Consider the following 26,644-nt stretch of genomic DNA (forward strand, 5'->3'; position numbering starts at 1 on the left):
AACAAGGCAATTAGCAACCGGAAAATCCAAAGATGATTAAATTACGAAGTCTGAAAATCCCATCTAGGAAGTGCACTAGAACGTTCAAAACTTCAACAGCCTTCGATAGATGTACAAAGTTTAATCTGTTATGAACATCTGACAGCTCAATTTATTTGTACAGACTATGTTTTAAGGCATAATTCCTGTTACGAATAAATACTGTTGGTTTCCCTTAGCAGTCTCAGAGACCTTTTAATGTAAACAACAATAAGTGATGCATTCTAGAAAGTGCAGTTAGGCCTCCCTCTCCTTAACTGAGAGAAGAATAGAAAAATCTATTTTGAAATCAAGGACTAAGCGTCTTGAAAATGTTTCCTCCCCTCTAACTAGACATCGCCGTTTCAAATTGTAGTACCCGATGCCTTGCGGCAACACGGTCTACGTTGTCTGCCTGAGGCAATTTAAAATCGTACTCAGAGGGATACTGTGTCCAGTTAGATAAGCCCTGGCCTAGCCCTTATCTAAGAGCGCAGCGACAGGTTCTCAGGTGAACGTCCTTTCTGTCTGACAGTGGAAATGACGAATAGACTTGGCTTCTTTGGGAAAATCCTGTCAGAGCTCAAGTGACCAAAACGGGGTGACTTTTCCACGGACGGGAGGTGCAGGGTGTGCTGGGCCATAGTCGCAGGCCCATTCAGTGCTGCACAACTTGGGCCTCCCAGCATCTGAATGGTTGTAGGATTAGCTACACTGTCCTCCTTTCCTTTTAAATGGCATCTCAGAAAACCAGCAGCTGAAGAGATGCTTTACACAATCCGAGGGCCTTTCCAAACCGGGATCATAAAGAACTAGCACCTCCCGATGCAATCTCACCCACCTCCCCATCCCGAAAAGCCACCCCAACAAGCCAAAGCCAAAAGAAAATCATTTTCTAGCATCTTAACATGCCCACATGCCCAGCACAGGATCGGGCTGACTGAGAGGCCCAGCTCAAGGGAAGGACACCGACCTTGGTGCCCGCAGGCTTGTTTCTCTCGCGTATTCTCACTCCTCTCTCCGGATGCCGCTGCTGCCCAGCAGTTTTCCCCCCTTCTTAAATATGTTATCCCAGAGGCGCTCCCACCGTCGCTCATGGGCTCAGCCCGGGCCGGCAGCGGGGCCATCTTGGAGCCGCCTGGCACTGCCTCTGTCGCACACGGCGGGGAAGCTTCTGGCAGCTTCTCACAGAAGCCACCCCTGCAGCCCCTCCGCTACCAAAACCGTGTCACGCAAACACAATACAGAATTAATTCTTCCTGACCGTACCTTCTTCTGTGCCTCCTTCACGCAGAGCTGTCCCCCTACAAAGAGCCCCTGGGTGCAAAGCTCTTGGCAGGGTTAACACTTCCTTCCCATGGCTGCTGCTGCCCACTGACACTTCGTCCTTCACGGCCCTCACCTGCTTGCCCGAATTTTCCTTCTATGCTATGAACCACTAGTCCTCTGTCCTGAATTCTGCCTTGTATCTCCCTCCCTTCTCTTGGGCTTCATCTCTATCGTATTACTCTTTAACTTCTCTTTTGAGGTTGCGGATCCTTTCCCTTTCTGCCCTTGCTTTTATGGTTTACTCCAAAGTTCCCAGCTTTTGCCCTAACGGTGCTCTCAAGTGCTCATCTCCGAGTCACTGATGTCAGTCAGCGGGGTAAATGGGACCCCAGGACCTGAGGAGAACAGGATGCCTCACCGTCTTCCAACACTAAAACTCCGTTTTTCCCCCTAGCTAGCTACTTTTTGTGCAGGGGCAGCCCAGGACCTCAACGGGATCAGAGGTGGTAATTAGGGACACAAGCGTACGCTGTTCTTTCTGCTTTAGCCGTGCCAGTGGACATCGCGGAAGCAAGAAGCAGCTCTGCGCCCCGACAGTGTAAGCAGTGAACAGCTAACCGTCCACTAACAGGAAACAGCAACTTTCTCAACCCAAAGAGGGAGGTAGACTAAGAGAAACATTGGCTGCAAGGATTTTGATTAAGAAACAGTCAAAGAATAAAGTTTGCCTCTGTGCTAGCCAACATTTGTTCCCAAGAACACAGTTCCTACGGCAAGAAGTTGGGGACTATTTAAGCCCCGCCAAATGGGTTTGTTCCCTTTGACGTTAAAGAAACACCACAACGGGAGACTCTCTGAAACGGTCCCATTTTCCCTACTTTACTCGGCAGCAACGCAGAAAAAGGAAGGTGCTCAAGCTGGACAGGTTACAGAGCGCCATGATGTTGACGTCACGCGCTGGAGGTGCCCTCGGCAACCCCTGGAAGGTAACATTCCAAACCACCTAGCAACTGCCTTCGTCGGTTCAACAAGCCTGCAGAAGGTACCACACCTCCTGCCTTCAAGCGTCTTTCGCTGTCGGCTGGAGTTTTTCTTTCAAGGAAGAAGCAGAGCTAAGGTCCTGAAGGTCCAGTTTTTGAGAGAACACTACTGCTTTCAGGACAAGATTGCCTGCCGTTACTAAGAGGGAGGACGAGAAGCCCAAGAGGTGAAAATGGGCGCAGTTGGGAACGTCCCCGACTTCCGTTTTCATTCCCCCTACGCACAGGTAAATGCTGTAGATTTTACAGTGCTTTGTAACCTTCATTTTCTTGATATACCCGTGTTGAAAGGGAGGCTTACTGTGTGAAGTCTCAAGTTGATACGTCCCTCTCTCTGGCTCATGGCAGCACCCCGACATCAAACTGCTCCTTTTTGGAAGTGCTAAGAGCCAAGATAATCTGAACCACGGACAATTGCTCCTGTGAACTGGGTTCAGATACTCAAGGAACACAGAGTTAAAAATCGCGCATAAAGATCACCCATCTCTTTCTTAATGAATTGACATGACGCTGATTCTGCATAAACGTGCCATGTTTATAGCTTCTGCTTACAGCAACTACCTGGATTTCTGTAAAGTCGGTTACTTAGGAGAAAGTCCTTCAAAATGGGTCCGTCCTCCAAAGAAATACTTCTAGTCCGCCTAGTAAAAATCCAAGGGTGGGTGTAGGGCTCTTCCTTCTTGCATCCGCTTCAGCATCAGGCACTGAGGCGTTGACGCCTGGGAGATGGGCTTTGGCTCCAGACCCCAGCGTGTCTCGGGGCATGGCCCACTTGTGCTGGCTACAGTCCAAAAGTGGGGGGGGGGGGGGGGGGGTGGTGGAGATGCTGCTCCTAGACCCAGCTCTTAAATGTCTGCACCCGAGTGAAACTTACCTTCAAATAGTCACGCTTGAAGATCCTTGGGCTTGTTTTCCTTTAAAAAACTACACAGAAACTCATTCGGAATTAACCCTCCACCTGGCATTTACAGCTCTCAGCTGGGATGGAGTTCACAGCCAGGACACGAACCTGAGTTTCTACTGGTCGCCCTAATACTGCTGTCCATGGACTACTCTATCACCTCCGCCATTAATTAAACACAAAAAGTTTGAAAAGAGGAGATTCACACTTAAGGCAGCCACTGGCCTATGGGAATCTAGTGTGACTTACCCACAAAGTCATCTTCCTCGTGAGGCTTCCAGGTGCCGACTGTCCCTGTGAAAAACCTCTTGGCTGTGACACTGTGTGCTCAGAACGGAGACGGGCGACAGGGTCACATCTGTTCTGCGGGTTTAGAGACAGGGTGTCACCGTTTGAGCTCAGAGGGCAACGGAGCACCACGCAGCCGCTCACTGCCCCCTTCCCTCCCAGCGCTGAGAAGGGGAAAATAAGCAAAGATGCTGCTCACCCCCCCCTTCCCCCCCAGCGCTGAGACAAAGGAAAGCAAAAGACCCAGGAACTTGACATAAGGACAAGGAGGGATGAGCTCAGCCTTTAAGGCGCAGGCAAAAGACAGACTCGTTAAGGGAAGGAAAAAGGGATGCCAATTTAATACAGACACTAACACCACCACCCCTTAAACAGACAGAGTAGGACCGTGACAACCACTGCATCTTGAAAACACCTTTCCCCACCCCTCCTTTCTTCCCGGGCTCAGCTTTGCTCCCGGTATCCCCACCTCCCCCCGGCAGCGGCGCAGGGGGCAGTCAGTCCTGCTGCTTCTTCCGCCTCAGCGAAGAAAGGGCCAAGTCCCTTCAAACACACTCTTGAGTCTGCAAACAAAAGGGACTTTCTTCTGCGACTTGACGTTTCCAATGGGAATTGGAACAAAACGGGTTTTTGCCTCCTTTTGAAGTCCAAGTCTGACAAGTCTGTACAAGGATTACAAACTCCCAAATTTTCAGTTTTTCTCTTTTGGCTCGGAATCTTTCTGAGTTTTGCTTCTTACTCCTTATTTTCCCATAGACCCATGTCCTTTAAAGAGTAAGAGAGTACTAGTGTAAGATTTGCACTTGTCCTGCAGGTCTCATTTGAGATTGACCCCATTACCCCACTGTGCAGGAAAGGAAACTCAGTCACGTGTCAATTAAGCCACTAAAAACGTTTTTTTCTTCCCAGCATCTCATGAAAAGTCTGCAGGACACTAAGTAGACTGCTTTACCCCTGTTCTTATCTAGGAACAGTTGTACCTCATGAAAGCTCCATTGACCTAACTCAAGATAACTTCAGAGATACCTGGAGCTTAACAGAACTTTAAACATAACTTTAAAGGTTCCTCAATATCAGAACGGGGGCCCACAAAACCTTAGTCCCATGTTCACAGCAGTACACCACGCTGTGTGTATCCATTCAGGCCATTTTTATTGTTCCATTTACAACATCTGAAAACTCTTTTCTCCCGCAGCAGAAGTACCACGACATCTCCTGTTTCTGGGAAAAACAACCCCGAGGCTGTCTGAGGATCAGCTGTGCTTTCCATCACAGCAAACCTCGGCACATCAATGGACTTTTTTTGCCACCTACTAACAGTGAGTAAAAATATCTTATCAACAATTTGTTCACGGGACTAAGTAAACACGCAAAAATGTCCTTCCGGTGCTTCCATCACCTAGACTGAGGTCAAGAAATGCACCGTGGCAAATCAGTCAGGTAAGATCTGCTATCGCAGCAAGGCCAAGGCAAAGCAAGGAATTGCACTGGCATTTGCATAGGGGCGCCACATTGATTTTTTTTTAGCTGTCACGTTACGAATCTTCGTAGCTACCAGTTACGTGAAAGACGAAGCCACAAGCGGCACTTTAGATCCACGGAGTAAAAACGTTGCTTTACTTGGGTATTTGCTAGACGAAATCTCTCTAGCAGTCAGAATGGCCAGTAGGCAGGTAATCGTTTGAGAGCAACGAAAAGTAGCCTGTGTGGTGGGGGGAGGAGGTTGGCAGGGCCACTAGCAGCAGTAGCTGTTGATAGAGCACAACACGTTACGCGGATGAGACACCCCTTCTATAGGTAACGTCAGATTACAGTCCTCTGTGTGGAGATGTATGTCCAGTTCAGCGCTCTGAAAGCATTTTTCAGGCTTGAACATTGGATGCGGGCTACTGAAGTACAGCCAGACTTTGCAAGGCAGTACAACGTCTGAAAATCAGAGTATTGATGGAAAAAAACACCATTACAAGTTGGCGTCTTCTCTCCTTGGGCTTTTCCAAGAGGAGCTCTTGCCTACCAGGAGTCCTGGCAGACAGCCGGAACCTGGAATAGGGTAAGAGTCCAGGGTGGGGAACCAACACAGATGTCAGAAACTGGGCGGAAGCAGGCGTGACAGCAAGTCAGCATGACTTGCCATAGAAGCACCAACAAGCGGACTAAAATAGAGTTGTTCTTGGGCCTCCTCTCCAGAGCTGGAGACGGGTGTCCTAAGAGAAGTCCAGAAAGACCTCTACTCAGAAGCAAGCGCCTTGTGTTCCCGAAATCTTCTTAAACTCATAGGAGTTGGATTTGGCTTACAGTCCCCGCAGCTAGTTAATACCCGATTCTGGACACTGACAAAGGCTCGATCAAGTTCAAGTGCTGTATCTTACTTTCTCTTGCATGAGATACAACAAATCTCATCTGCAGTAGCGTTCTTAAAATGGCTTGAATCTCATCCACATGCTGCTGCTCACAGGCAAGCAAGAGAGGCACAAGAACAGCAACCACGGCAATACAAGAAAATGCCCACGCTGCATCTTCTGCCTTTAAAACCCCAAAAAACATCCAATATCTTTAATGCAGTGCACGGAATCCTGCTTGTATCTAGAGCTGCACGTTGGTCGGCTTGAACGATACAAAGAGGCTCACCATCTTTCATCATTTTTCATTTCAGTCCCTTGCATTTCCCGGCTCTCAGAAAATGCTGTCCCAGTACCAAAGGAGTTTTGCTGCCAACATCACCGGTAGATACAAATTTCTAAGGGAAAGAGTATCTTTTATGATTCTCCTCTGATTAAGTGTAAATCACTGTCAGGAACTTCATGGTCTTTCTCAAAATCAACACGTTGTACGCAGTAAAGAGAGGTGCGATTCAGAAAATGTTGACAGCAAGAAAAGCTCCCCAAGCTAAAAATGGGTAATCCTGGGCTTAGCGCTGCTAACTGCTTCAGAACTGATGCCACGGGCAGGGATACCGGCCTGCCTGTTCTTCAGCCTGTTTAAAATGTTCTCACAGGTGGGGTCCTAAACTCACTGACTCCCTGCAGCCCAGGTATTACTAATCACAGGGTTCCCTCTGTTGTCAATAACTGCAAAGGGACTGGAAGAATGAAGGTTACTGACTGAAATTAATCTCTCCACCAGCTGGAAGAGACACCCAGCCTTTCTCAAAGGCTGTAGAATGATCAAAATGTTCCTCTTCTCAAAAGGCTTCACTCAGCACTGCCTCACCTGTCCGTTCGGAGGAGCCGGTACCTGTGCTCTTCCCTGCTTTCTGCAGCTGCAAGATGCTCTTTTGCCAACCTCCGCAGGCGGCTTTCCCTAGAAGGCACAGTCTGTCTGTGTAACGATGCCTTCGGTGTGAGAAGGATTTCAGAACTACACCTGCTGGTCTCAACCTGGATTTCATATTCTAGTTCCCTCCTAACAAACACCATGTTCTTTTCTGCAGATACCCCACTGCAACAGGGTAGCCAAGAAGAGATCCTGCACCCAGCCCCCCATCAAGAGCCACGCAGACATCAACAGCACATTCCACTGCCAATCCACCCTCCGCTCATCATAAACCTCGGGGATGAAGAGGACGACGAAGATGATGAGGAAGAGAACTGTAAACAACTTTTTTCTTTCTTTTACAAGGAAGTAGAATGGGGGGGGTTTGACACTTCACAGCTGATTGAGTCAAATAACCATTACAATTTTAGAAAAGAGTTGTTGACAAGTTTTTGAAAGAGGTTTCCAGCTAATCCCCAAGTTATCGGAACCGGTAGTCACCAGATGTGAGTCAGGCAACATTTCCTAACTCCTGTGAAATGCCTGGCTGTATAGCTCAACAGCGGTATAACTCACAAACCTCTTTTTCATTAAATAGAGCTGAAGTCACAGGTTTGTTCACAAAAGATAGTGGTGTGACTTCAACTTCAATAATTTCTTCAACTGCTTGCCTAAACTCTGTGGGCAGTCTCATTTTATTACACAAAGTTATTCTTAAATCTAGCAAAGAGAATCCATACAACACTCTTCACATAAACTGAATGTCTAGGTCTATATGTTTTTATATACACACATATATATATACTTATTTAATTTTTTAAAACGTTGTTAAACTGTTGAATGCGCCTCACTCAGAGACACGAGATTCACAGGGAAGGAACGAATCGCACATTCCCGGAGAGGGAAAGCGAGAGCGCGACCTACTCTCACGTGCGCACTCCGCAGACTGCTGTGCTAGTTCTCAGGCAGCCACAAGCTGCTCCTCCCTTTCCCCTGCCCTTCAGGCTGGCCGGCAGGGCTGCCTGTTCAGGCTTCCTAACTCGGTTTCAGTGCGAGTAAGCCACGGGAACCTCAACAATATAACAAGTAGGGCTTTGCTAATCCTAGTAGCCTTACCCGAGACGGCCAACGAGCGCTCCCTTCGCCAGCTCTGCTGGCAGACATTGCAGGAGAGCAACTCCGGGCAGAGGTTTTGTGACAAGCACTCCCTGGTGACATGTTTCATCACAAGATTGCCTTTGGGGGGTAAAAGAAGGATCATGAGTACTGAAGATCTTTTGGAATCAGTTTACAGCAACAAACATTTGCTTCTTAATATGTGTCGTGACTGCAAGTCCACTGCACGTGGAAATACCCAATAGCAAGGAATCCATTTTCTGGCCAGAAGCAGAGCTTGCACTCAGAAAAAAAAGAAGGACTGTGACCAAAGTGCATTTCCTTATGGTGGTTGCTTATTAAGAATTGCCGAACGTCTTTGTACAGCTGTCTAGTAACCCTTGAAAAATATTTCCTACAGATGTTCCTAACTGGGTGCCGAAGACCGATGCAGATATAGAAGAGGAAAGAGCAATAAAGGAAATATGCTACAAATCTGGTAAATACAAACTTAGTCACTCTTTCCTAAACAGCAGTGCCGCCAATATAGTAAACGTTGTCCTTTTTTTGGTTTGGTTTTTTCCCTTCCCTCTTGGGGTGTGTTTAGGAGAGTATTACAGGATTCAGCCCCCCCGCGAACACCAGTCTACAAACGCTGAGTCTTCACCTCGGGAAAAGGAGCTGTTACCCTCGGAAGCTACCAACCGAGACGTGCAGAAAGGCAAGTACTTTTCATCTGCTTGGACAATGGTTACCACTTTGAAAATTACTGTTACAGGGAGAAACTATCACAGAGTTTGCCCCTCCTCCCCACTTCTCAGATTTAGTGTCGATAAAAGACAGCATATTACAAAGAGCATAAAAACACTTCAGTAATTCCCCCCATCTCTCTCTCTCTCTCTCTCTCTCGTGTCACACACGTGGTGACTACCTGTATCGACTGTAGGTGCAAAAGGTACAAATGGGCTATTAACCCCACGTGTACTTTCCTGAGATACACAACATAGGTCTCGCATCTAGTTTTTCGTCACGATCAAGATTTGTGTAGCCTAGTTTTAGCAATGTAGTTTCCATTCCCCACCAGGCCGTGCAGGCACTCTTACGGGGCTATTTATTGCATCCTAAGACAGTGCCAAAGAAAGGGGAGACCAGTCCCTTTCCCAAAGGTGCTCTGGGCTCTCTGCTGGCTGTCTTGGCTGTCCAGATGATGAAATGCAGCCACACAGCAAACTTTGCTGTAACTAAATTCAGATTAAATAAATACCCCCTTCAAGTGCCTTCCAAGAGATAGTAAGAGAGAGTTCCACTTTCTTTTGAATGCTAGGCTTCATCCAACATAAGGCAGGACAAAGAAATACAAATTCAGAAATACTTACCTCCTATATTTTGTTTCTCCTTCATTCTGGAGCAAGCGGCATGACTGAAAAAAAAAAAAAAAATCTGTATTAGTTCTTTTACCAAATAAGCAATAGTAGAATTCCATTTGAGGAGAGAGCATTATGTTCTGACTATAAAAACACACCAGACTCACCAGTAGAGCAGTCATCAGAAATTGCTGCACAGAAATATGACCTGCTACTTTCAATTAGAGAACAAAAAAAACAAACTATTTTCACATTAGTGTCAATTTCAGGGATAAAATCTTGATAATGCTGTTTAATGTAACGCAGATTTGAGTAGGGTGATGCGCTGGTAAAAAATGGAATGGAAAAACTGTCTCCATTTCGAACCATGCAGCCTAAATTGTTCAACAGAATTGGGCAAAGTTATTTTCTTCTTCTTTCTGCATTTCACAGGTTTCTTATTAAACTGTTTTTATAAGCCATTTCTGTTGAATATTTCTATACGTTTAGACTACAGACAGGGAAATCCGTACGGAAGATACGGACACAGCTTGCCATATTTATCTGTATTTCTAATTAGATACGTTCAGAGAGAAGGACAGAGGTGCTTCCCCAGAGCATTTCTTCAAGTTGAGGTTTCACTCTTGAGGTTTTAGGTACGAGGGTGACATGCACCTTGAATATGCCACATATTATTCCATCGGGTAGGATCCATCAATGTCATTCATGAAAAGCGAGAAGCTAAAGAATGAGCAGGTGGCTGTAGCTGGTGCCTCACTTTGGAGCCGGGGTCTCCTTAACCTGCCTATTATGGTATTTCCTTAGAGAGCACGGCAGGTTACACACCAGGTGCTCGACTTGCACTCGGCAGGATCCAAAGAACTAACCAAAGAGAAAGAAGCATAGAAGATGAGAGGTTAAAGGCAACTGCACTAAACTAATCACCAGCTCCCAGAGGCGGGAGGAAGAGAATGGCAGTGCCGTTCCCTGTGCTTACCCACAAGCAGCTAAACCCTTCTTTCTCTTGCCTTTCCAGGTGATGGCAATACAATTCCTACAACATTTCGTAATGCAAAAAAAGAGCAGCAGCGTTCAGGAAGCAGAGTAGCAATTGAGGATATTCCCAGAACAGACCGCAGAGCCTTTGAACATGCAGGTAATGTACTTCAGCACTGGCTTCTCATTGCTGAGCATCGTGTGCTAAATAAAAATCACTGAATGTATTTGGACTGGGCTACCCACAAAGAACAATTTTTTAATCTTGTTTTCCAGCCAGGATGTCAATTCCTGAAGAACAGCACAACAGTTTTGTTTGGTTTTTCCCTTTTAGGAATTCACACTTCAAACCCCAGAGTAAAACCAAGCTACCAGCAAAGGGCTCAAAGGAAGGGGGATGAAACTGATTCTTCTCGTCTGTGTGTCACACAAACGGGCAGAAAGTCTTCTGTCCCACCTCCAGAACCTCGAAGGAAGGCCTATGTCGTCTACCGCAGCGTCACTGCCAATCAAGAACCAAAGTTCAGTGAAGCTACAGGTGGGCTCCTGCTTACACTGCATTCTTAAAACGCCTCAAACGTGCCTGTCCGTGTTGTGCTGCTTTCGATTGGTCCCTGCAGGTGAAAATTCAGTTATTTGTGCCTGAATATGGACAAGAGTCCATTTGATCCAGCACCGTTTTCACAAACAGACTGCCGCAGTATCCGCAGACAGAAACGTGAAGCTTTATAAAGCTTTACAATTTGTCAGGCAGAATAGTCATGAACACTAATTTAGCACCTCCGTAGCAGAAAGCCACTTCTCCGCCCCACAAGCAGGCATGAATGCAATCATGTGCCACGGTGCACAAACATACCGATCCCCACTTCTCACAGCATCTTTTAGGTCTTGTTCAAACTCCTGCCAGCAATTTAAATGCAGCATAAATGTTTGCGATTTATGTTCATTTTGTTCACATTATTTACGTGGGACAGAGGACTGAACTCCTTCTTCCTGCCATTCATTCAGGATGCTATTTCCCTTCACCTCTTTTCCACCCGTCCTCTCGATAGCACCTGCTCTGTCATAAAGTTGACAAGAAGCCTACAGGTGGGATTCCGAGTCTTGTATCCTTCTGGCAATCTGTCTTGGATGTAACCATAAACGTACAGCTTTTGCTTTACTGATCGGCATTTTTGTCCTAAGAGCAACCAGCAGCATTTTTGCTACCTTTCTTTTCAGCAGTACCCGAGCCACACGGTCCGAGATGCCCCAAGCAAAACAATCACCTCGACACAAAGACAAGACTTGGCACCCAAACGCAAAACTACGGTAATACTTACGTGTAGTGTATAAACTGACAACTTCAGGATTATTGTGGAATTAATCATTTGAATTAACGGAATTAAGGTGGCATTAAAAGAACACCAGAGGATTAATAATATTCATTTTTCAGCCCGTTTTACAGAGAAGGGTTAGTCCTCGGGCAGCGTACTCTGATGCAAAATCAACTGCCCAGCACAAAAACACAATACTGCCTTGTGCCTTCTTCACAAGCAGGGATAAGACAGGACATTGCCTTATGGACTCCTTTAATCTAAAAGCAACTGATGCCTTCGGGCAGATTTTCAACACAGGAACGTCCCCTTTGTTGCAGTCAAGGATGTCCATGGCGGGATCGCCTCACTGGGAAGGTCCTGTGAGCCCCCTGGGAACGCTGCGAGATTACCAATGAGCTTTAAAACGACTAGAGAGGGAGTCTGTACTCAATACTAGCTGGTATTTCGGAGCTGCTGTGGGATTCACCCCATGCATTCATTGCTCCTTCAGCTAACGTCATACTGAATTCACCTATCAGGCTCAGGGAGTCTTTCCTGCCATTGCAGCTGAAATTAAGAAACAATGTCTGTGTGTTTTCTACAGACAAATATCATCAGGATCCTCCAACTCACCGACCTGGAGGAAAAGAAATCCACACGGAAAAACACGCTCTCACTTCAAAACCACCATTCAGGTAGGTAACTGCTCGATACAATTCCCTCTTTCCAGTAAAAGCACCAGGTCCCTCCCCACCTGTGTTTCAGACCCCCCAGTCGGCCCCGCTGTCAGTGCTGCCCTGAGCTGACCCAGGGCACTTCCACACGCAGCACTGGGCCATTCGGATTCCCGTCAGAGACGCAAATCCTCTTGAGGCACCACGGAGATGCAAAGCACCTCAACCCACCTTCGGGAATCCCTCGCCAGCCTTGCTACCAGTTCTGGTTTCTTTGTGCAACCACCACACGCTTCTCAAGCATCTGCTTGGGAAGGTTTAGGAGGAAAAATACTCGCGTGGAACCTTTTGAAACATGGGTGGATTATATTAGGATGAAATGATTTTTTTTTTTCTGTTGCTTCTACAAGCGTTGAAAGCGTACTTCTGAAAATGCTTCTGAGAGAGCATGTTGTTTTATTCTAGGAAATGACGCACAAAATGGCCTGTCTCTCTATTTTGACAGCAGAGCCAAGAAGACATGCGAGTCAACACAAAACGAGAAAGCCAACCTACACGGGAGAAAGAGATGAAGCGAGTGCTTCCATCGACAAGAAAAATCAAAGTTGAAACAAGGCAATTAGCAACCGGAAAATCCAAAGATGATTAAATTACGAAGTCTGAAAATCCCGTCTAGGAAGTGCACTAGAACGTTCAAAACTTCAACAGCCTTCGATAGATGTACAAAGTTTAATCTGTTATGAACATCTGACAGCTCAATTTATTTGTACAGACTATGTTTTAAGGCATAATTCCTGTTACGAATAAATACTGTTGGTTTCCCTTAGCAGTCTCAGAGACCTTTTAATGTAAACAACAATAAGTGATGCATTCTAGAAAGTGCAGTTAGGCCTCCCTCTCCTTAACTGAGAGAAGAATAGAAAAATCTATTTTGAAATCAAGGACTAAGCGTCTTGAAAATGTTTCCTCCCCTCTAACTAGACATCGCCGTTTCAAATTGTAGTACCCGATGCCTTGCGGCAACACGGTCTACGTTGTCTGCCTGAGGCAATTTAAAATCGTACTCAGAGGGATACTGTGTCCAGTTAGATAAGCCCTGGCCTAGCCCTTATCTAAGAGCGCAGCGACAGGTTCTCAGGTGAACGTCCTTTCTGTCTGACAGTGGAAATGACGAATAGACTTGGCTTCTTTGGGAAAATCCTGTCAGAGCTCAAGTGACCAAAACGGGGTGACTTTTCCACGGACGGGAGGTGCAGGGTGTGCTGGGCCATAGTCGCAGGCCCATTCAGTGCTGCACAACTTGGGCCTCCCAGCATCTGAATGGTTGTAGGATTAGCTACACTGTCCTCCTTTCCTTTTAAATGGCATCTCAGAAAACCAGCAGCTGAAGAGATGCTTTACACAATCCGAGGGCCTTTCCAAACCGGGATCATAAAGAACTAGCACCTCCCGATGCAATCTCACCCACCTCCCCATCCCGAAAAGCCACCCCAACAAGCCAAAGCCAAAAGAAAATCATTTTCTAGCATCTTAACATGCCCACATGCCCAGCACAGGATCGGGCTGACTGAGAGGCCCAGCTCAAGGGAAGGACACCGACCTTGGTGCCCGCAGGCTTGTTTCTCTCGCGTATTCTCACTCCTCTCTCCGGATGCCGCTGCTGCCCAGCAGTTTTCCCCCCTTCTTAAATATGTTATCCCAGAGGCGCTCCCACCGTCGCTCATGGGCTCAGCCCGGGCCGGCAGCGGGGCCATCTTGGAGCCGCCTGGCACTGCCTCTGTCGCACACGGCGGGGAAGCTTCTGGCAGCTTCTCACAGAAGCCACCCCTGCAGCCCCTCCGCTACCAAAACCGTGTCACGCAAACACAATACAGAATTAATTCTTCCTGACCGTACCTTCTTCTGTGCCTCCTTCACGCAGAGCTGTCCCCCTACAAAGAGCCCCTGGGTGCAAAGCTCTTGGCAGGGTTAACACTTCCTTCCCATGGCTGCTGCTGCCCACTGACACTTCGTCCTTCACGGCCCTCACCTGCTTGCCCGAATTTTCCTTCTATGCTATGAACCACTAGTCCTCTGTCCTGAATTCTGCCTTGTATCTCCCTCCCTTCTCTTGGGCTTCATCTCTATCGTATTACTCTTTAACCTCTCTTTTGAGGTTGCGGATCCTTTCCCTTTCTGCCCTTGCTTTTATGGTTTACTCCAAAGTTCCCAGCTTTTGCCCTAACGGTGCTCTCAAGTGCTCATCTCCGAGTCACTGATGTCAGTCAGCGGGGTAAATGGGACCCCAGGACCTGAGGAGAACAGGATGCCTCACCGTCTTCCAACACTAAAACTCCGTTTTTCCCCCTAGCTAGCTACTTTTTGTGCAGGGGCAGCCCAGGACCTCAACGGGATCAGAGGTGGTAATTAGGGACACAAGTGTACGCTGTTCTTTCTGCTTTAGCCGTGCCAGTGGACATCGCGGAAGCAAGAAGCAGCTCTGCGCCCCGACAGTGTAAGCAGTGAACAGCTAACCGTCCACTAACAGGAAACAGCAACTTTCTCAACCCAAAGAGGGAGGTAGACTAAGAGAAACATTGGCTGCAAGGATTTTGATTAAGAAACAGTCAAAGAATAAAGTTTGCCTCTGTGCTAGCCAACATTTGTTCCCAAGAACACAGTTCCTACGGCAAGAAGTTGGGGACTATTTAAGCCCCGCCAAATGGGTTTGTTCCCTTTGACGTTAAAGAAACACCACAACGGGAGACTCTCTGAAACGGTCCCATTTTCCCTACTTTACTCGGCAGCAACGCAGAAAAAGGAAGGTGCTCAAGCTGGACAGGTTACAGAGCGCCATGATGTTGACGTCACGCGCTGGAGGTGCCCTCGGCAACCCCTGGAAGGTAACATTCCAAACCACCTAGCAACTGCCTTCGTCGGTTCAACAAGCCTGCAGAAGGTACCACACCTCCTGCCTTCAAGCGTCTTTCGCTGTCGGCTGGAGTTTTTCTTTCAAGGAAGAAGCAGAGCTAAGGTCCTGAAGGTCCAGTTTTTGAGAGAACACTACTGCTTTCAGGACAAGATTGCCTGCCGTTACTAAGAGGGAGGACGAGAAGCCCAAGAGGTGAAAATGGGCGCAGCTGGGAACGTCCCCGACTTCCGTTTTCATTCCCCCTACGCACAGGTAAATGCTGTAGATTTTACAGTGCTTTGTAACCTTCATTTTCTTGATATACCCGTGTTGAAAGGGAGGCTTACTGTGTGAAGTCTCAAGTTGATACGTCCCTCTCTCTGGCTCATGGCAGCACCCCGACATCAAACTGCTCCTTTTTGGAAGTGCTAAGAGCTAAGATAATCTGAACCACGGACAATTGCTCCTGTGAACTGGGTTCAGATACTCAAGGAACACAGAGTTAAAAATCGCGCATAAAGATCACCCATCTCTTTCTTAATGAATTGACACGACGCTGATTCTGCATAAACGTGCCATGTTTATAGCTTCTGCTTACAGCAACTACCTGGATTTCTGTAAAGTCGGTTACTTAGGAGAAAGTCCTTCAAAATGGGTCCGTCCTCCAAAGAAATACTTCTAGTCCGCCTAGTAAAAATCCAAGGGTGGGTGTAGGGCTCTTCCTTCTTGCATCCGCTTCAGCATCAGGCACTGAGGCGTTGACGCCTGGGAGATGGGCTTTGGCTCCAGACCCCAGCGTGTCTCGGGGCATGGCCCACTTGTGCTGGCTACAGTCCAAAAGTGGGGGTGGGGGGTGGGGGGTGGAGATGCTGCTCCTAGACCCAGCTCTTAAATGTCTGCACCCGAGTGAAACTTACCTTCAAATAGTCACGCTTGAAGATCCTTGGGCTTGTTTTCCTTTAAAAAACTACACAGAAACTCATTCGGAATTAACCCTCCACCTGGCATTTACAGCTCTCAGCTGGGATGGAGTTCACAGCCAGGACACGAACCTGAGTTTCTACTGGTCGCCCTAATACTGCTGTCCATGGACTACTCTATCACCTCCGCCATTAATTAAACACAAAAAGTTTGAAAAGAGGAGATTCACACTTAAGGCAGCCACTGGCCTATGGGAATCTAGTGTGACTTACCCACAAAGTCATCTTCCTCGTGAGGCTTCCAGGTGCCGACTGTCCCTGTGAAAAACCTCTTGGCTGTGACACTGTGTGCTCAGAACGGAGACGGGCGACAGGGTCACATCTGTTCTGCGGGTTTAGAGACAGGGTGTCACCGTTTGAGCTCAGAGGGCAACGGAGCACCACGCAGCCGCTCACTGCCCCCTTCCCTCCCAGCGCTGAGAAGGGGAAAATAAGCAAAGATGCTGCTCACCCCCCCCTTCCCCCCCAGCGCTGAGACAAAGGAAAGCAAAAGACCCAGGAACTTGACATAAGGACAAGGAGGGATGAGCTCAGCCTTTAAGGCGCAGGCAAAAGACAGACTCGTTAAGGGAAGGAAAAAGGGATGCCAATTTAATACAGACACTAACACCACCACCCCTTAAACAGACAGAGTAGGACCGTGACAACCACTGCATCTTGAAAACACCTTTCCCCACCCCTCCTTTCTTCCCGGGCTCAGCTTTGCTCCCGGTATCCCCACCTCCCCCCGGCAGCGGCGCAGGGGGCAGTCAGTCCTGCTGCTTCTTCCGCCTCAGCGAAGAAAGGGCCAAGTCCCTTCAAACACACTCTTGAGTCTGCAAACAAAAGGGACTTTCTTCTGCGACTTGACGTTTCCAATGGGAATTGGAACAAAACGGGTTTTTGCCTCCTTTTGAAGTCCAAGTCTGACAAGTCTGTACAAGGATTACAAACTCCCAAATTTTCAGTTTTTCTCTTTTGGCTCGGAATCTTTCTGAGTTTTGCTTCTTACTCCTTATTTTCCCATAGACCCATGTCCTTTAAAGAGTAAGAGAGTACTAGTGTAAGATTTGCACTTGTCCTGCAGGTCTCATTTGAGATTGACCCCATTACCCCACTGTGCAGGAAAGGAAACTCAGTCACGTGTCAATTAAGCCACTAAAAACGTTTTTTTCTTCCCAGCATCTCATGAAAAGTCTGCAGGACACTAAGTAGACTGCTTTACCCCTGTTCTTATCTAGGAACAGTTGTACCTCATGAAAGCTCCATTGACCTAACTCAAGATAACTTCAGAGATACCTGGAGCTTAACAGAACTTTAAACATAACTTTAAAGGTTCCTCAATATCAGAACGGGGGCCCACAAAACCTTAGTCCCATGTTCACAGCAGTACACCACGCTGTGTGTATCCATTCAGGCCATTTTTATTGTTCCATTTACAACATCTGAAAACTCTTTTCTCCCGCAGCAGAAGTACCACGACATCTCCTGTTTCTGGGAAAAACAACCCCGAGGCTGTCTGAGGATCAGCTGTGCTTTCCATCACAGCAAACCTCGGCACATCAATGGACTTTTTTTGCCACCTACTAACAGTGAGTAAAAATATCTTATCAACAATTTGTTCACGGGACTAAGTAAACACGCAAAAATGTCCTTCCGGTGCTTCCATCACCTAGACTGAGGTCAAGAAATGCACCGTGGCAAATCAGTCAGGTAAGATCTGCTATCGCAGCAAGGCCAAGGCAAAGCAAGGAATTGCACTGGCATTTGCATAGGGGCGCCACATTGATTTTTTTTTTAGCTGTCACGTTACGAATCTTCGTAGCTACCAGTTACGTGAAAGACGAAGCCACAAGCGGCACTTTAGATCCACGGAGTAAAAACGTTGCTTTACTTGGGTATTTGCTAGACGAAATCTCTCTAGCAGTCAGAATGGCCAGTAGGCAGGTAATCGTTTGAGAGCAACGAAAAGTAGCCTGTGTGGTGGGGGGAGGAGGTTGGCAGGGCCACTAGCAGCAGTAGCTGTTGATAGAGCACAACACGTTACGCGGATGAGACACCCCTTCTATAGGTAACGTCAGATTACAGTCCTCTGTGTGGAGATGTATGTCCAGTTCAGCGCTCTGAAAGCATTTTTCAGGCTTGAACATTGGATGCGGGCTACTGAAGTACAGCCAGACTTTGCAAGGCAGTACAACGTCTGAAAATCAGAGTATTGATGGAAAAAAACACCATTACAAGTTGGCGTCTTCTCTCCTTGGGCTTTTCCAAGAGGAGCTCTTGCCTACCAGGAGTCCTGGCAGACAGCCGGAACCTGGAATAGGGTAAGAGTCCAGGGTGGGGAACCAACACAGATGTCAGAAACTGGGCGGAAGCAGGCGTGACAGCAAGTCAGCATGACTTGCCATAGAAGCACCAACAAGCGGACTAAAATAGAGTTGTTCTTGGGCCTCCTCTCCAGAGCTGGAGACGGGTGTCCTAAGAGAAGTCCAGAAAGACCTCTACTCAGAAGCAAGCGCCTTGTGTTCCCGAAATCTTCTTAAACTCATAGGAGTTGGATTTGGCTTACAGTCCCCGCAGCTAGTTAATACCCGATTCTGGACACTGACAAAGGCTCGATCAAGTTCAAGTGCTGTATCTTACTTTCTCTTGCATGAGATACAACAAATCTCATCTGCAGTAGCGTTCTTAAAATGGCTTGAATCTCATCCACATGCTGCTGCTCACAGGCAAGCAAGAGAGGCACAAGAACAGCAACCACGGCAATACAAGAAAATGCCCACGCTGCATCTTCTGCCTTTAAAACCCCAAAAAACATCCAATATCTTTAATGCAGTGCACGGAATCCTGCTTGTATCTAGAGCTGCACGTTGGTCGGCTTGAACGATACAAAGAGGCTCACCATCTTTCATCATTTTTCATTTCAGTCCCTTGCATTTCCCGGCTCTCAGAAAATGCTGTCCCAGTACCAAAGGAGTTTTGCTGCCAACATCACCGGTAGATACAAATTTCTAAGGGAAAGAGTATCTTTTATGATTCTCCTCTGATTAAGTGTAAATCACTGTCAGGAACTTCATGGTCTTTCTCAAAATCAACACGTTGTACGCAGTAAAGAGAGGTGCGATTCAGAAAATGTTGACAGCAAGAAAAGCTCCCCAAGCTAAAAATGGGTAATCCTGGGCTTAGCGCTGCTAACTGCTTCAGAACTGATGCCACGGGCAGGGATACCGGCCTGCCTGTTCTTCAGCCTGTTTAAAATGTTCTCACAGGTGGGGTCCTAAACTCACTGACTCCCTGCAGCCCAGGTATTACTAATCACAGGGTTCCCTCTGTTGTCAATAACTGCAAAGGGACTGGAAGAATGAAGGTTACTGACTGAAATTAATCTCTCCACCAGCTGGAAGAGACACCCAGCCTTTCTCAAAGGCTGTAGAATGATCAAAATGTTCCTCTTCTCAAAAGGCTTCACTCAGCACTGCCTCACCTGTCCGTTCGGAGGAGCCGGTACCTGTGCTCTTCCCTGCTTTCTGCAGCTGCAAGATGCTCTTTTGCCAACCTCCGCAGGCGGCTTTCCCTAGAAGGCACAGTCTGTCTGTGTAACGATGCCTTCGGTGTGAGAAGGATTTCAGAACTACACCTGCTGGTCTCAACCTGGATTTCATATTCTAGTTCCCTCCTAACAAACACCATGTTCTTTTCTGCAGATACCCCACTGCAACAGGGTAGCCAAGAAGAGATCCTGCACCCAGCCCCCCATCAAGAGCCACGCAGACATCAACAGCACATTCCACTGCCAATCCACCCTCCGCTCATCATAAACCTCGGGGATGAAGAGGACGACGAAGATGATGAGGAAGAGAACTGTAAACAACTTTTTTCTTTCTTTTACAAGGAAGTAGAATGGGGGGGTTTTGACACTTCACAGCTGATTGAGTCAAATAACCATTACAATTTTAGAAAAGAGTTGTTGACAAGTTTTTGAAAGAGGTTTCCAGCTAATCCCCAAGTTATCGGAACCGGTAGTCACCAGATGTGAGTCAGGCAACATTTCCTAACTCCTGTGAAATGCCTGGCTGTATAGCTCAACAGCGGTATAACTCACAAACCTCTTTTTCATTAAATAGAGCTGAAGTCACAGGTTTGTTCACAAAAGATAGTGGTGTGACTTCAACTTCAATAATTTCTTCAACTGCTTGCCTAAACTCTGTGGGCAGTCTCATTTTATTACACAAAGTTATTCTTAAATCTAGCAAAGAGAATCCATACAACACTCTTCACATAAACTGAATGTCTAGGTCTATATGTTTTTATATACACACATATATATATACTTATTTAATTTTTTAAAACGTTGTTAAACTGTTGAATGCGCCTCACTCAGAGACACGAGATTCACAGGGAAGGAACGAATCGCACATTCCCGGAGAGGGAAAGCGAGAGCGCGACCTACTCTCACGTGCGCACTCCGCAGACTGCTGTGCTAGTTCTCAGGCAGCCACAAGCTGCTCCTCCCTTTCCCCTGCCCTTCAGGCTGGCCGGCAGGGCTGCCTGTTCAGGCTTCCTAACTCGGTTTCAGTGCGAGTAAGCCACGGGAACCTCAACAATATAACAAGTAGGGCTTTGCTAATCCTAGTAGCCTTACCTGAGACGGCCAACGAGCGCTCCCTTCGCCAGCTCTGCTGGCAGACATTGCAGGAGAGCAACTCCGGGCAGAGGTTTTGTGACAAGCACTCCCTGGTGACATGTTTCATCACAAGATTGCCTTTGGGGGGTAAAAGAAGGACCATGAGTACTGAAGATCTTTTGGAATCAGTTTACAGCAACAAACATTTGCTTCTTAATATGTGTCGTGACTGCAAGTCCACTGCACGTGGAAATACCCAATAGCAAGGAATCCATTTTCTGGCCAGAAGCAGAGCTTGCACTCAGAAAAAAAAGAAGGACTGTGACCAAAGTGCATTTCCTTATGGTGGTTGCTTATTAAGAATTGCCGAACGTCTTTGTACAGCTGTCTAGTAACCCTTGAAAAATATTTCCTACAGATGTTCCTAACTGGGTGCCGAAGACCGATGCAGATATAGAAGAGGAAAGAGCAATAAAGGAAATATGCTACAAATCTGGTAAATACAAACTTAGTCACTCTTTCCTAAACAGCAGTGCCGCCAATATAGTAAACGTTGTCCTTTTTTTGGTTTGGTTTTTTCCCTTCCCTCTTGGGGTGTGTTTAGGAGAGTATTACAGGATTCAGCCCCCCCGCGAACACCAGTCTACAAACGCTGAGTCTTCACCTCGGGAAAAGGAGCTGTTACCCTCGGAAGCTACCAACCGAGACGTGCAGAAAGGCAAGTACTTTTCATCTGCTTGGACAATGGTTACCACTTTGAAAATTACTGTTACAGGGAGAAACTATCACAGAGTTTGCCCCTCCTCCCCACTTCTCAGATTTAGTGTCGATAAAAGACAGCATATTACAAAGAGCATAAAAACACTTCAGTAATTCCCCCCATCTCTCTCTCTCTCTCTCTCTCTCGTGTCACACACGTGGTGACTACCTGTATCGACTGTAGGTGCAAAAGGTACAAATGGGCTATTAACCCCACGTGTACTTTCCTGAGATACACAACATAGGTCTCGCATCTAGTTTTTCGTCACGATCAAGATTTGTGTAGCCTAGTTTTAGCAATGTAGTTTCCATTCCCCACCAGGCCGTGCAGGCACTCTTACGGGGCTATTTATTGCATCCTAAGACAGTGCCAAAGAAAGGGGAGACCAGTCCCTTTCCCAAAGGTGCTCTGGGCTCTCTGCTGGCTGTCTTGGCTGTCCAGATGATGAAATGCAGCCACACAGCAAACTTTGCTGTAACTAAATTCAGATTAAATAAATACCCCCTTCAAGTGCCTTCCAAGAGATAGTAAGAGAGAGTTCCACTTTCTTTTGAATGCTAGGCTTCATCCAACATAAGGCAGGACAAAGAAATACAAATTCAGAAATACTTACCTCCTATATTTTGTTTCTCCTTCATTCTGGAGCAAGCGGCATGACTGAAAAAAAAAAAAAAAAAAATCTGTATTAGTTCTTTTACCAAATAAGCAATAGTAGAATTCCATTTGAGGAGAGAGCATTATGTTCTGACTATAAAAACACACCAGACTCACCAGTAGAGCAGTCATCAGAAATTGCTGCACAGAAATATGACCTGCTACTTTCAATTAGAGAAAAAAAAAAAACAAACTATTTTCACATTAGTGTCAATTTCAGGGATAAAATCTTGATAATGCTGTTTAATGTAACGCAGATTTGAGTAGGGTGATGCGCTGGTAAAAAATGGAATGGAAAAACTGTCTCCATTTCGAACCATGCAGCCTAAATTGTTCAACAGAATTGGGCAAAGTTATTTTCTTCTTCTTTCTGCATTTCACAGGTTTCTTATTAAATTGTTTTTATAAGCCATTTCTGTTGAATATTTCTATACGTTTAGACTACAGACAGGGAAATCCGTACGGAAGATACGGACACAGCTTGCCATATTTATCTGTATTTCTAATTAGATACGTTCAGAGAGAAGGACAGAGGTGCTTCCCCAGAGCATTTCTTCAAGTTGAGGTTTCACTCTTGAGGTTTTAGGTACGAGGGTGACATGCACCTTGAATATGCCACATATTATTCCATCGGGTAGGATCCATCAATGTCATTCATGAAAAGCGAGAAGCTAAAGAATGAGCAGGTGGCTGTAGCTGGTGCCTCACTTTGGAGCCGGGGTCTCCTTAACCTGCCTATTATGGTATTTCCTTAGAGAGCACGGCAGGTTACACACCAGGTGCTCGACTTGCACTCGGCAGGATCCAAAGAACTAACCAAAGAGAAAGAAGCATAGAAGATGAGAGGTTAAAGGCAACTGCACTAAACTAATCACCAGCTCCCAGAGGCGGGAGGAAGAGAATGGCAGTGCCGTTCCCTGTGCTTACCCACAAGCAGCTAAACCCTTCTTTCTCTTGCCTTTCCAGGTGATGGCAATACAATTCCTACAACATTTCGTAATGCAAAAAAAGAGCAGCAGCGTTCAGGAAGCAGAGTAGCAATTGAGGATATTCCCAGAACAGACCGCAGAGCCTTTGAACATGCAGGTAATGTACTTCAGCACTGGCTTCTCATTGCTGAGCATCGTGTGCTAAATAAAAAATCACTGAATGTATTTGGACTGGGCTACCCACAAAGAACAATTTTTTAATCTTGTTTTCCAGCCAGGATGTCAATTCCTGAAGAACAGCACAACAGTTTTGTTTGGTTTTTCCCTTTTAGGAATTCACACTTCAAACCCCAGAGTAAAACCAAGCTACCAGCAAAGGGCTCAAAGGAAGGGGGATGAAACTGATTCTTCTCGTCTGTGTGTCACACAAACGGGCAGAAAGTCTTCTGTCCCACCTCCAGAACCTCGAAGGAAGGCCTATGTCGTCTACCGCAGCGTCACTGCCAATCAAGAACCAAAGTTCAGTGAAGCTACAGGTGGGCTCCTGCTTACACTGCATTCTTAAAACGCCTCAAACGTGCCTGTCCGTGTTGTGCTGCTTTCGATTGGTCCCTGCAGGTGAAAATTCAGTTATTTGTGCCTGAATATGGACAAGAGTCCATTTGATCCAGCACCGTTTTCACAAACAGACTGCCGCAGTATCCGCAGACAGAAACGTGAAGCTTTATAAAGCTTTACAATTTGTCAGGCAGAATAGTCATGAACACTAATTTAGCACCTCCGTAGCAGAAAGCCACTTCTCCGCCCCACAAGCAGGCATGAATGCAATCATGTGCCACGGTGCACAAACATACCGATCCCCACTTCTCACAGCATCTTTTAGGTCTTGTTCAAACTCCTGCCAGCAATTTAAATGCAGCATAAATGTTTGCGATTTATGTTCATTTTGTTCACATTATTTACGTGGGACAGAGGACTGAACTCCTTCTTCCTGCCATTCATTCAGGATGCTATTTCCCTTCACCTCTTTTCCACCCGTCCTCTCGATAGCACCTGCTCTGTCATAAAGTTGACAAGAAGCCTACAGGTGGGATTCCGAGTCTTGTATCCTTCTGGCAATCTGTCTTGGATGTAACCATAAACGTACAGCTTTTGCTTTACTGATCGGCATTTTTGTCCTAAGAGCAACCAGCAGCATTTTTGCTACCTTTCTTTTCAGCAGTACCCGAGCCACACGGTCCGAGATGCCCCAAGCAAAACAATCACCTCGACACAAAGACAAGACTTGGCACCCAAACGCAAAACTACGGTAATACTTACGTGTAGTGTATAAACTGACAACTTCAGGATTATTGTGGAATTAATCATTTGAATTAACGGAATTAAGGTGGCATTAAAAGAACACCAGAGGATTAATAATATTCATTTTTCAGCCCGTTTTACAGAGAAGGGTTAGTCCTCGGGCAGCGTACTCTGATGCAAAATCAACTGCCCAGCACAAAAACACAATACTGCCTTGTGCCTTCTTCACAAGCAGGGATAAGACAGGACATTGCCTTATGGACTCCTTTAATCTAAAAGCAACTGATGCCTTCGGGCAGATTTTCAACACAGGAACGTCCCCTTTGTTGCAGTCAAGGATGTCCATGGCGGGATCGCCTCACTGGGAAGGTCCTGTGAGCCCCCTGGGAACGCTGCGAGATTACCAATGAGCTTTAAAACGACTAGAGAGGGAGTCTGTACTCAATACTAGCTGGTATTTCAGAGCTGCTGTGGGATTCACCCCATGCATTCATTGCTCCTTCAGCTAACGTCATACTGAATTCACCTATCAGGCTCAGGGAGTCTTTCCTGCCATTGCAGCTGAAATTAAGAAACAATGTCTGTGTGTTTTCTACAGACAAATATCATCAGGATCCTCCAACTCACCGACCTGGAGGAAAAGAAATCCACACGGAAAAACACGCTCTCACTTCAAAACCACCATTCAGGTAGGTAACTGCTCGATACAATTCCCTCTTTCCAGTAAAAGCACCAGGTCCCTCCCCACCTGTGTTTCAGACCCCCCAGTCGGCCCCGCTGTCAGTGCTGCCCTGAGCTGACCCAGGGCACTTCCACACGCAGCACTGGGCCATTCGGATTCCCGTCAGAGACGCAAATCCTCTTGAGGCACCACGGAGATGCAAAGCACCTCAACCCACCTTCGGGAATCCCTCGCCAGCCTTGCTACCAGTTCTGGTTTCTTTGTGCAACCACCACACGCTTCTCAAGCATCTGCTTGGGAAGGTTTAGGAGGAAAAATACTCGCGTGGAACCTTTTGAAACATGGGTGGATTATATTAGGATGAAATGATTTTTTTTTTTCTGTTGCTTCTACAAGCGTTGAAAGCGTACTTCTGAAAATGCTTCTGAGAGAGCATGTTGTTTTATTCTAGGAAATGACGCACAAAATGGCCTGTCTCTCTATTTTGACAGCAGAGCCAAGAAGACATGCGAGTCAACACAAAACGAGAAAGCCAACCTACACGGGAGAAAGAGATGAAGCGAGTGCTTCCATCGACAAGAAAAATCAAAGTTGAAACAAGGCAATTAGCAACCGGAAAATCCAAAGATGATTAAATTACGAAGTCTGAAAATCCCGTCTAGGAAGTGCACTAGAACGTTCAAAACTTCAACAGCCTTCGATAGATGTACAAAGTTTAATCTGTTATGAACATCTGACAGCTCAATTTATTTGTACAGACTATGTTTTAAGGCATAATTCCTGTTACGAATAAATACTGTTGGTTTCCCTTAGCAGTCTCAGAGACCTTTTAATGTAAACAACAATAAGTGATGCATTCTAGAAAGTGCAGTTAGGCCTCCCTCTCCTTAACTGAGAGAAGAATAGAAAAATCTATTTTGAAATCAAGGACTAAGCGTCTTGAAAATGTTTCCTCCCCTCTAACTAGACATCGCCGTTTCAAATTGTAGTACCCGATGCCTTGCGGCAACACGGTCTACGTTGTCTGCCTGAGGCAATTTAAAATCGTACTCAGAGGGATACTGTGTCCAGTTAGATAAGCCCTGGCCTAGCCCTTATCTAAGAGCGCAGCGACAGGTTCTCAGGTGAACGTCCTTTCTGTCTGACAGTGGAAATGACGAATAGACTTGGCTTCTTTGGGAAAATCCTGTCAGAGCTCAAGTGACCAAAACGGGGTGACTTTTCCACGGACGGGAGGTGCAGGGTGTGCTGGGCCATAGTCGCAGGCCCATTCAGTGCTGCACAACTTGGGCCTCCCAGCATCTGAATGGTTGTAGGATTAGCTACACTGTCCTCCTTTCCTTTTAAATGGCATCTCAGAAAACCAGCAGCTGAAGAGATGCTTTACACAATCCGAGGGCCTTTCCAAACCGGGATCATAAAGAACTAGCACCTCCCGATGCAATCTCACCCACCTCCCCATCCCGAAAAGCCACCCCAACAAGCCAAAGCCAAAAGAAAATCATTTTCTAGCATCTTAACATGCCCACATGCCCAGCACAGGATCGGGCTGACTGAGAGGCCCAGCTCAAGGGAAGGACACCGACCTTGGTGCCCGCAGGCTTGTTTCTCTCACGTATTCTCACTCCTCTCTCCGGATGCCGCTGCTGCCCAGCAGTTTTCCCCCCTTC

General features: G+C 46.6%; 2 pseudogenes; both read left to right on the forward strand.

Annotated features, from left to right (window-relative positions):
* The first annotated feature begins 2,831 nt into the window (after positions 1-2,831).
* On the forward strand, positions 2,832-12,783 carry LOC141920679 (uncharacterized protein C12orf50 homolog; annotated as a pseudogene).
* A 2,858-nt stretch (positions 12,784-15,641) lies between these two features.
* Positions 15,642-25,569, forward strand: LOC141920728 (uncharacterized protein C12orf50 homolog; annotated as a pseudogene).
* The last annotated feature ends 1,075 nt before the right edge of the window (positions 25,570-26,644 follow it).

The sequence above is a fragment of the Strix aluco genome, chromosome 1 (assembly GCF_031877795.1).
Source record: "Strix aluco isolate bStrAlu1 chromosome 1, bStrAlu1.hap1, whole genome shotgun sequence".
NCBI lineage: Eukaryota > Metazoa > Chordata > Aves > Strigiformes > Strigidae > Strix > Strix aluco.